Source organism: Triticum dicoccoides, chromosome 7A (genome assembly GCF_002162155.2).
Source record: "Triticum dicoccoides isolate Atlit2015 ecotype Zavitan chromosome 7A, WEW_v2.0, whole genome shotgun sequence".
In the NCBI taxonomy this organism is placed as follows: domain Eukaryota; kingdom Viridiplantae; phylum Streptophyta; class Magnoliopsida; order Poales; family Poaceae; genus Triticum; species Triticum dicoccoides.
This window is the reverse complement of record NC_041392.1, coordinates 23,571,308-23,581,590: the sequence shown is the minus strand read 5'-3', so window position 1 is coordinate 23,581,590 and position 10,283 is coordinate 23,571,308.

Sequence of the window (10,283 nt, the reverse complement as noted above, 5' to 3'; positions counted from 1 at the left end):
TTCATCATTTTTTATGAACTTTTTTCAAGTTTGATGAACCTTTTTTTCAGAAACGATGAACTTTTTGCATATGTGATGAACTGTTTCTGTAATCCCATGAACTTTTTTCAAATCCGATGAATTTCTTTTTCAAATTTGTGAACTTTTTTCAAATCCGATGAACTTTTTTAATCAAAAATTAGAAAAGTTCATCGATTTGAAAAATAGTTCACGATTTTAGAAAAATTCATCATATGAGGAAGAAAAAAAATAAGAAACAGAACAGAAAAATGAAAAAACTAAAAAGGTAAGAAGAACCTAATAAAGAAAAGAAGTGATGTAACCTACCGGATCTGTCGCTGTGGCTGAGTGGTTATCTTGTTGTAATACGAGACAGGAGGTTGTCAGATCGAGTCTCCTCACAAGCGCCAACTTTATTTTATTTTTCCTGTTGTGCACGCTCCTTTTTTGGGCCGGCCCGCTTCCCGTCGCTTGCGAGCGCCAGAAGCGCCAACCGGCGCTTAAAGCACGGATTAGGAGCTCCCATATATACGAGCCGCTCGCTCAAGTTGCTGGGAGCAACTAGTTAACGAGCGCTCCTTCAGGAGCCTCAAAACGATCAGCGCCACTTGGCGCGCTCTCAGCCATTTGCCACGTGTCGCGCTCTGGACGCTCCCTTATACAAATGCTATTTTTTGGATGAATATAATTTGGTTTTCTTGTTATAAATTGTACTACATCAAGAAAACGGGCTTGACTAGAGAAGGGGCTAACAGGTTATACTCAAAAAAAATAGGCTAGCTAATGGGCAGGACCAAAATAAACAACTAATGGGTTTGGCATGATTGAAATTATTGGGCCAGAACCTTAATTAGGCTGGTTAGTACATGGGCCATGCTGGTCGCCACGTCAGATCCACGTGGATGCCCTGCTAGTTCCACTTTGCTTTTAGATTATGAAAATCTGTGACAGTTTGCTCCGTCACCAAGGTTTGGGCCTAGTTTGGGCCAATGGCAGACCCATGACGGTTGATACGTCTCTGTCGTATCTACTTTTCCAAACATTTTTGCCCTTGTTTTGAACTCTAACTTGCATGATTTGAATGGAACTAACCCGGACTGACGCTGTTTTCAGCAGAATTGCCATGATGTTGTTTTATGTGCAGAAAACAAAAGTTCTCGGAATGACCTGAAACTCCACGGAACATCTTATAAAAAATAATAATAAATCCTCGCCAAAGATAAAGACCAGGGGACCCACACCCTATCCACGAGGGTGGGGGGTACCCCCCCCTAGGGCGCGCCCCCTACCTCGTGGGCCCCCTGGAGACCTTCCGACGCCAACTCCAACTCTAAATATTTGTTTTCGGGGAGAAAAAAATAGAGAAGAAGAAATCATCGCGTTTTACGATACGGAGCCGCCGCCAAGCCCTAAAACCTCTCGGGAGGGCTGATCTGGAGTCCGTTCGGGGCTCCGGAGAGGGGGATTCGTCGCCGTCGTCATCATCAACCATCCTCCATCATCAATTTCATGATGCTCACCGCCGTGCGTGAGTAATTCCATCGTAGGCTTGCTGGACGGTGATGTGTTGGATGAGATTTATCATGTAAGCGAGTTAGTTTTGTTAAGGTTTGATCCCTAGTATCCATTATGTTTTGTGATTGATGTTGCTATGACTTTGCTATGCTTAATGCTTGTAACCAGGGCCCGAGTGCCATGATGATGCCTCTTTTTGAGCACTTTTCCTCCCAAACCATCCAAGAAAAAGGATGATGAGGATTTTGAGCGCTTTGCTGAAATGATTAGACCTATCTTTCTGCGTATGTGATTGACTGATATGCTCAAAACTAATCCTTATGCTAAGTATATGAAGGATATCATTACTAATAAAAGAAAGATACCGGAAGCTGAAATTTCCACCATGCTTGCTAATTACACTTTTAAAGGTGGAATACCAAAGAAACTTGGAGATTCAGGAGTACCCACTATACCATGCTCCATTAAAAGAAATTATGTTAAAACTGCTTTATGTGATCTTGGAGCCGGTGTTAGTGTTATGCCTCTTTCTTTATATCGTAGACTTGATTTGAATAAGTTGACACCTACTGAAATATCTTTGCAAACAGCTGATAAATCAACTGCTATACCTGTCGGTATTTGTGAGGATGTGCCTGTTGTGGTTGCAAACGTTACTATTTTAACGGACTTTGTTATTCTTGATATTCCTGAGGACGATAGTATGTCTATTATTTTTGGAAGACCTTTTGTGAATACTGTAGGGGCTGTTATTGATTGCACCAAAGGCAATGTCACTTTTCATGTTAATGGTAATGAGCATACAGTACACTTTCCGAGGAAACAACCTCAAGTTCATAGTATCAACTCTATTGGAAAATTCCATCAATTATATTTGGAGGTTTTGAATTTCCTCTTCCTACTGTCAAGAAGAAATATGATATACCTATTATTGGGGATGTGCATATCCCCGCTGAGGTAACTTAGTGTTATTCGAAATTTCTCTGGTTTCATGTTATTCGGAATGAGTTTATTAACAAGACCTGATCAACCTTGTTAGTGGATTCCTTTTGATAAGCATGAGATGGATGAAACTAGAAGCACAACCTTCTGTACCCTCTTTATACTTTCTGTTATTTAGTTGAAATAAAGTAAAAATAGTATTTTTCTGTCTGTTTCCTGATTTATCCGTGCAATATAAAAATATCCCGAAAATAAAAGTCCTCTAAATGCCATGCCAATATAATATGATTTTTTCGGGAATATTTGAGGATTTATAGTGCAAAAATCACCGCCGGGGGGGGGGGGCTGCCACCTGGTCACGAGGGTGGAGGGCGCGCCCCCCTGCCTCGTGGGCCCACGGTGGCCTTCCTCCACTTATTCCTGCACCCATCCTCTTCTTCTTCCTCCCACAAACACGAAAAACCAGCTCAAGCACGAGTTCTAGCCCACTTTGATGTGATTTTCGATCTCCTTGCTCAAAGCACCTCTCACAAAACTGCTTGGGGAGATTGTTCCTTGGTATGTGACTCCTCCATTGGTCCAATTAGTTTTTGTTCTAGTGCTTTATTCTTTGGAAATTTTTGTTGCTTAGGTGACCATGTTCTTGAGCTTGCATGTCAAATTTATATGGTTCCAAGTAGTTCTAATGCTTGATATAGGCTCTAGGCACTTGTAGGAGTAGTTGCTATCAGTTTTATTGAGCTTTGTTCACTTTTGTTTGAAGTTACTAAAAATTTCAGAATATTTTAGAAAAAATGAAGAGACTTTTGAGGGACTCATTGAGCCGAAGCTCGAAGGAAAAGAAAAATGAAGAAGCATAGAGGCCCAAATATAATTTGCCTCGTACCGCGAAGGTCCGGCCGTGTGAATGGCCTTCCGATGACTTCTTGAAACAAGCCGAGATTTATGAGGATTTCTATTCATTGATTGAAAATGCTGGCCTCACCGACTTCCTTCGCGACCAACGTCATCAGTATCTCTTACTCACTAATACCTTTGTGCAAAACTTCTACTTTTTCCCTAAGGAATCACCTCCTTCAGCAGAGTTTCATTTGTATGACATTGTTAAGAAAATGCCATTAGCTGAATTTTGCGAGGTTTGCAAAATACCCTCTGAGGGTACTTTAGATGAACCAACCCGTAAAGATGTGGAAGCATTTATTAACACCATCACGGTGGGAGAAACCAGGAAGGTTTCTGATGCAAGAATCACTAGCATACATTTTCCTGTTTTACGCTACTTTGCCATATTTGCTAGTCGTTGCTTGATTGGTTGTGGGAACTATGGAAACCTTAGCGTTCCTGATATTATTATTTTGTTCCATGGTTTATACCGCGATAACACTGTTAGTATGGGCGGAATTATTGCTAGACGGTTAAGTCTGAACCGTACTAAGGGCCCCATCTTTGGAGGCATTTATGCTTCACGCCTAGCTGCACATTTTAACATTTCCTTTAGGCTTCATGAGAAAGAAGAAAAATTGCTACCTAATGCTTATTTAGATTACAAGAGTATGCTAGCGCATGATTTTATTGTTAAGAGTCGGGAAGGGGAGCTCAAATATAAATTATTCTTTCATAAACATCATCCTGAAACTATTACCTTGCCTGCTCCTTCCTTGTTTAATTTTGAAGGACCTTATCTCGTTACGTGGGCTGCTGTTCAAGCTTACCGAAATCCTGCACCAGCCCCGGAACCGGAACCACAAGATGAGCCTCCACAACAATCTGTTTATTCTTGGGATCCGGAGATGGCTGTCAGCCAGTGGCAGTCAGAGTCCTCTTCATCACAGTACGACTCCAGTTATTCTTCGTCACAGTACGACCCCGGCTACACCTACGGGTATCCGCCAGGCCATCCCTGGCAATAGACCAACTTAGGCCAAAAGCCTAAGCTTGGGGGAGTATGTATTTCTCACCGACATTACATTTATGTTCACACACACTCATTGCTAGATGTCGGTGCTCATACTCTTTCACTGTAATATCCATGCCTGTTTATTTTCTTTTTCCTGCTTTCTTCTTGTGTGTTTGCTAAACCTTATGAAAAATCAAAAAATTTAGTAGTAGTTTATTTTCTTGCTATAGTAGTAATAATTAAAAAGAAAACCCAAAAATATTTCCCGTTCTTCTTTTACTTGTTGGGAGCTTTCCCGTATAAATAGTTTTTATTTCTTTTTCTTTTCTTTAGGGGTCGATAGGAGAAGACCATGTTTAAATTGTTGAAGTGGCTCTTATATGCATTATTGTTGATTTAACCAAGAGCCCATATTCCCTTGTCTTCCCCTGTTTATTGAATGCTTGCAGATTCCGACTTAGTCCAATGCACATACACTCTTATTATTATTCACATCGTTCGGTCATGCAAATGACAGACAATTATGATGATATATGATGGACTGACTGAGATGAGAAAAGCTGGTATGAACTCGACCTCTTTTGTTTTTGTAAATATGATGAGTTCATCATTCTTGATTCAGCTTATTATGAATAAACATGTTTGCAATGACAATTAGAGATCATAGTTACTTCTGTCATGCTTGATTAGCTATGAGTCATAATTGTTTACCTTGCGTGCCAACATGCTATTGAAATGGTTATGATGTGGTATGATGAGGTGGTATCCTCCTTTGAATGATTTAAGTGACTTGACTTGGCACATGTTTGCGCATGTAGTTGAAACAAATCAACATAGCCTTCACGATAGTTATGTTCATGGTGGATTATATCCTACTCATGCTTGCATCCAATGTTTATTAATTTTAATGCATGTACATGGTTGTTGTCGCTCTCTAGTTGGTCGCTTCCCAGTCTTTTGCTAGCCTTCACTTGTACTAAGCGGGAATACTGCTTGTGCATCCAATCCTTTAAACCCCAAAGTTATTCCATATGAGTCCACTATACCTTCCTATATGCGGTATCTACCTGCCGTTCCAAGTAAATTTGTATGTGCCAAACTCTAAACCTTCAAATAAACATTCTGTTTTGTATGCTCGAATAGCTCATGTATCAACTAGGGCTGCCCTTATCTTCCATATTAGGCGGGTTATTCTCAAGAGGAGTGGACTCCACTCCTCACTCACGAGAAAATGGCTGGTCACCGGGATGCCCAGTCCCATGCTTTATGCAAACTAAATCAAAATTAATTACAAACAAAACTCCCCCTGGGGCCTGATGTTTGTTGGAGGCACTCGTTGTTTCGAGCAAGCCATGGATTGATGCTTGTTGGTGGAGTGGGAGTATAAACTTTACCATTCTGTTTGGGAACCGCCTATAAGTGTGTAGCATGGAAGATATCGCCATCTCTTAGTTGTTATGTTGACAATGAAAGTATACCGCTCAAAATATTATTTATCTTTATTTCAAAACCGAGCTCTGCCACGTCTGCAAATCCCTGCTTCCCTCTGCGAATGGCTTATCTATTTACTTTTATGTTGAGTCATCTCCCTCTTATTAAAAAGCACTAGCTGGAGAGCACAACTGTCATTTGCATTCATTACTGTTAATCTATATTGGGTATGACTATGATTGGATCTCTTTTACCATGAATTACAATGTCTAGTCAGTCCTTGATCTTTAAAGGTGCTCTGCATTTATGTTTTGCAGTCTCAGAAAGGGCTAGCGAGATACCATCTTGTTATATCATATTATGATTGTTATGAGAAAGTGTTGTCATCCGAGATTTATTATTATCGCTCGCTAGTTGATTATGCTATTGATATGAGTAAACATGAGACCTGAGAATTATTGCAAATGTGGTTAGTTATGACCTTTGCTGAAAACTTGAATGCTGGCTTGATATATTTACAACAACAAGAGCAAAGAGAGTTTGTAAAAGTTTTTCTTTCTCTTTCAGTTTGTCAACTGAATTGCTTGAGGACAAGCAAGGGTTTAAGCTTGGGGGAGTTGATACGTCTCCGTCGTATCTACTTTTCCAAACACTTTTGCCCTTGTTTTAAACTCTAACTTGCATGATTTGAATGGAACTAACCCGGACTGACACTGTTTTCAGCAGAATTGCCATGATGTTGTTTTATGTGCATAAAACAAAAGTTCTCAAAATGACCTGAAACTCCACGGAACATCTTATAAAAAATAATAAAAAATCCTCGCCAAAGATGAAGACCAGGGGGCCCACACCCTGTCCACGAGGGTGCCCCCCCTAGGGCGCGCCCCCCTACCTCGTGGGCCATCTGGAGACCTTCCGACACCAACTCCAACTCTATATATTTGCTTTTGGGGAGGAAAAAATAGAGAAGAAGAAATCATCGCGTTTTACGATAAGGAGCTGCCGCCAAGCCCTAAAACCTCTCGGGAGGGCTGATCTGGAGTCCGTTCGGGGCTCCGGAAAGGGGGATTCGTCGCCGTCGTCATCATCAACCATCCTCCATCACCAATTTCATGATGCTCACCGCCGTGCGTGAGTAATTCCATCATAGGCTTGCTGGATGGTGATGGATTGGATGAGATTTATCATGTAACCGAGTTAGTTTTGTTAAGGTTTGATCCCTAGTATCCATTATGTTCTGAGATTGATGTTGCTATGACTATGCTATGCTTAATGCTTGTCACTAGGGCCCGAGTGCCATGATTTCAGATCTGAGCCTATTATGTTTTCATAAATATATGTGTGTTCTTGATCCTATCTTGCAAGTCTATAGTCACCTACTATGTGTTATGATCCGGCAACCCCGAAGTGACAATAATCGGGACCACTCCCGGTGATGACCATAGTTTGAGGAATTCATGTATTCACTATGTGCTAATGCTTTGTTCCGGTTCTCTATTAAAAGGAGGCCTTAATATCCCTTAGTTTCCAATAGGACCCCACTGCCACGGGAGGGTAGGACAAAAAATGTCATGCAAGTTCTTTTCCATAAGCACGTATGACTATATTTGGAATACATGCCTACATTACACTGATGAATTGGAGCTAGTTCTGTGTCACCCTAGGTTATGACTGTTACATGATGAACCGCATCCGGCATAATTATCCATCACCGATCCGATGCCTACGAGCTTTCCATCTACTGGTTTACGCTTATTTACTTTCCCGTTGCTACTGTTATAATCACTACAAAATACCAAAAATATTGCTTTTACTTTCATTACTCTTTTGTCACGTTACCACTACTATCATATTACTGTGCTACTAAATACCTTGCTGCGATACTAAGTTATCCAGGTGTGGCTGAATTGACAACTCAGTTGCTAATACTTGAGAATATTCTTTGGCTCCCCTTGTGTCGAATCAATAAATTTGGGTTGAATACTCTACCCTCGAAAGTTGTTGCGATCCCCTATACTTGTGGGTTATCAACGGTCAAGAGCCGTCATGGAAGGTGCGGTGGCAAATTATGATGCGATATACATGACGGATTTGTAATCCGTCGTGGATGTGCACACATGACAGTTTCTGGGTAATCCATGATGGACTAGTACCATCATGTATTATCATGTTTCTTGTAGTGATTAGTCACATTGCTTGCAAGGCTTATTATGATGTGCATTACCGAGAGGGCCCAGAGATACCTCTCCAATACTCGGAGTGACAAATCCTAATCTCGATCTATGCCAACCCAACAAAACAGCTTCGGAGATACCTGTAGAATATATTTATAATCACACAGTTACGTTATGACGTTTGATAGTACACAAGGCATTCCTCCGGTATCTGGGAGTTGCATAATCTCATAATCAAAGCAATATGTATAAGTCATGAAGAAAGCAATAGCAATAAAACTTAATGATCATTATGCTAAGCTAACAGATGGGTCTTGTCCATCACATCATTCTCCTAATGATGTGATCTCGTTCATCAAATGACAACACATGTCTATGCTTAGGAAACTTAACCATCTTTGATTAACGAGCTAGTCTAGTACAGGCTTACTAGGGACACTGTGTTTTGTCCATGTATCCACACACGTATCAAGTTTCCGGTTAATACAACCCTAGCATGAATAATAGACATTTACCATGATATAAGGAAATATAAATAACAACTTTATTATTGCCTCTAGGGCATATTTTCTTCACTGATTTTTTGTCTTCACTAGAGAGAAAGTCTTCACTTTTTCTTCGTGTGCATGTGTCACTTGCTTATTGCGTCATAACCATGGATAATCTTCATCACTTAACATGATGCTTGAGTCAGTCTTCACTATGAAGGGAGGAATTTCATGAAACTTTTCATAATCTTCAGACAGGTCTTTCTTGTCCTCCACTCCCACGATATTTCTTTTCCCTGAAAGAACTATGTGGTGCTTTGGCTCATCGTATTATGTATTTGCTTCCTTATCTTTTCTTTTTTCTCGGTTTGGTAGACATGTTCTTCACATAGAAAACCTGCGACAAATCATTGGCTAGGACGAATGGTTCGTCTGTGTACCTAAGATTGTTGAGATCCACTGTTGTCATTCCGTACTGTGGGCCTACATGTACCCCGCCTCCTGTCAGATTGACCAATGCACCGAAACAAGGGGGGCTTAAATTACGTCCATAGTCAATTTCCCATATCTCCCCTATGTACCCATAATACGTGTCCTTTGCCCTATTGGTGTTTGCTGAATCAAAGCGGACACCATTGTTTTGGTTGGTGCTCTTTTTATCTTGGGCAACCGTTTAAAATGTATTCTCATTTATCTCGTATCCTTGGAAAGTCAATACAGTCGAAGATGGTGTCGTGGCCAACAAGTACAGCTCATCTCCAACAGTGTTGTTACCCATGAGATGTGTCTGCAACCAACCGCCGAAAGTTCTCATGTGTTCATGTGTAATCCAGTCATTAGACTACTCCGGGTGTTTGGAGCGTAAAATATTCTTGTGTTCATTGACATACGAGGCCACCAAGGCAGAATATTGTGGAACTGTGTAGTGTTCTTACGCCCAAGAATGCCCGTCCCTACATATTATTGAATCCGCTCCTAGCGTGCCTTTTCCACTTAGTCTACCCTCATGCCGCGATTGAGGAACACCAATCGGCTTAAGGTCAGGAATAAAGTCAACACAAAACGCAATTACCTCCTATGTTTCATGGCCCTTGGAGATTCTACCTTCTAGCCTAGCATAGTTACGAACATATTTCTTTAAGACTCCCATGAACCTCTCAAAGGGGAACATGTTGTGTAGAAATACAGGACCCAGAATGGCAATCTCGTCAACTAGGTAAACTAGGACGTGCATCATAAGATTGAAGAAGGATGGTGGGAACACCAACTTGAAACTAACAAGACACTAGACCAAATCATTTTGTAACCTTCGTAGGATTTCTGGATCGATTACCTTCTGAGAAATTGCATTGAGGAATGCACATAACTTCACAATGGCTAATCAAACATTTTCTGGTAGAAGCCTCCTCAATGCAACCGGAAAAAGTTGTGTCATAATCACGTGGCACTGATGAGACTTTAGGTTCTGGAATTTTATCTCTAGCATATTTATTATTCCCTTTTATATTGGACAAGAAGCCAGACGGGACCTTGATACTGAGCAAGCATTCAAAAAAAGCTCCTTCTCTGCTTTGGTAAGAGCTTAGCTGGCAGGACCTTAATACCGCTTTGGATTTGCATGCCGTCTTTTCATTCATACATTGCTGGTCCTCCCGTGCCTTCGGTGTATCTTTTGTCTTCCCATACACGCCCAAGAAGCCTAGGAGGTTCACGCAAAGATTCTTCGTCATGTGCATCACGTCGATTGCAGAGCGGACCTCTCGGTTTTTCCAATAGGATAGGTCCTAAAATATAGATTTCTTCTTCCACATGGGTGCATGTCCATCAACGTCATTC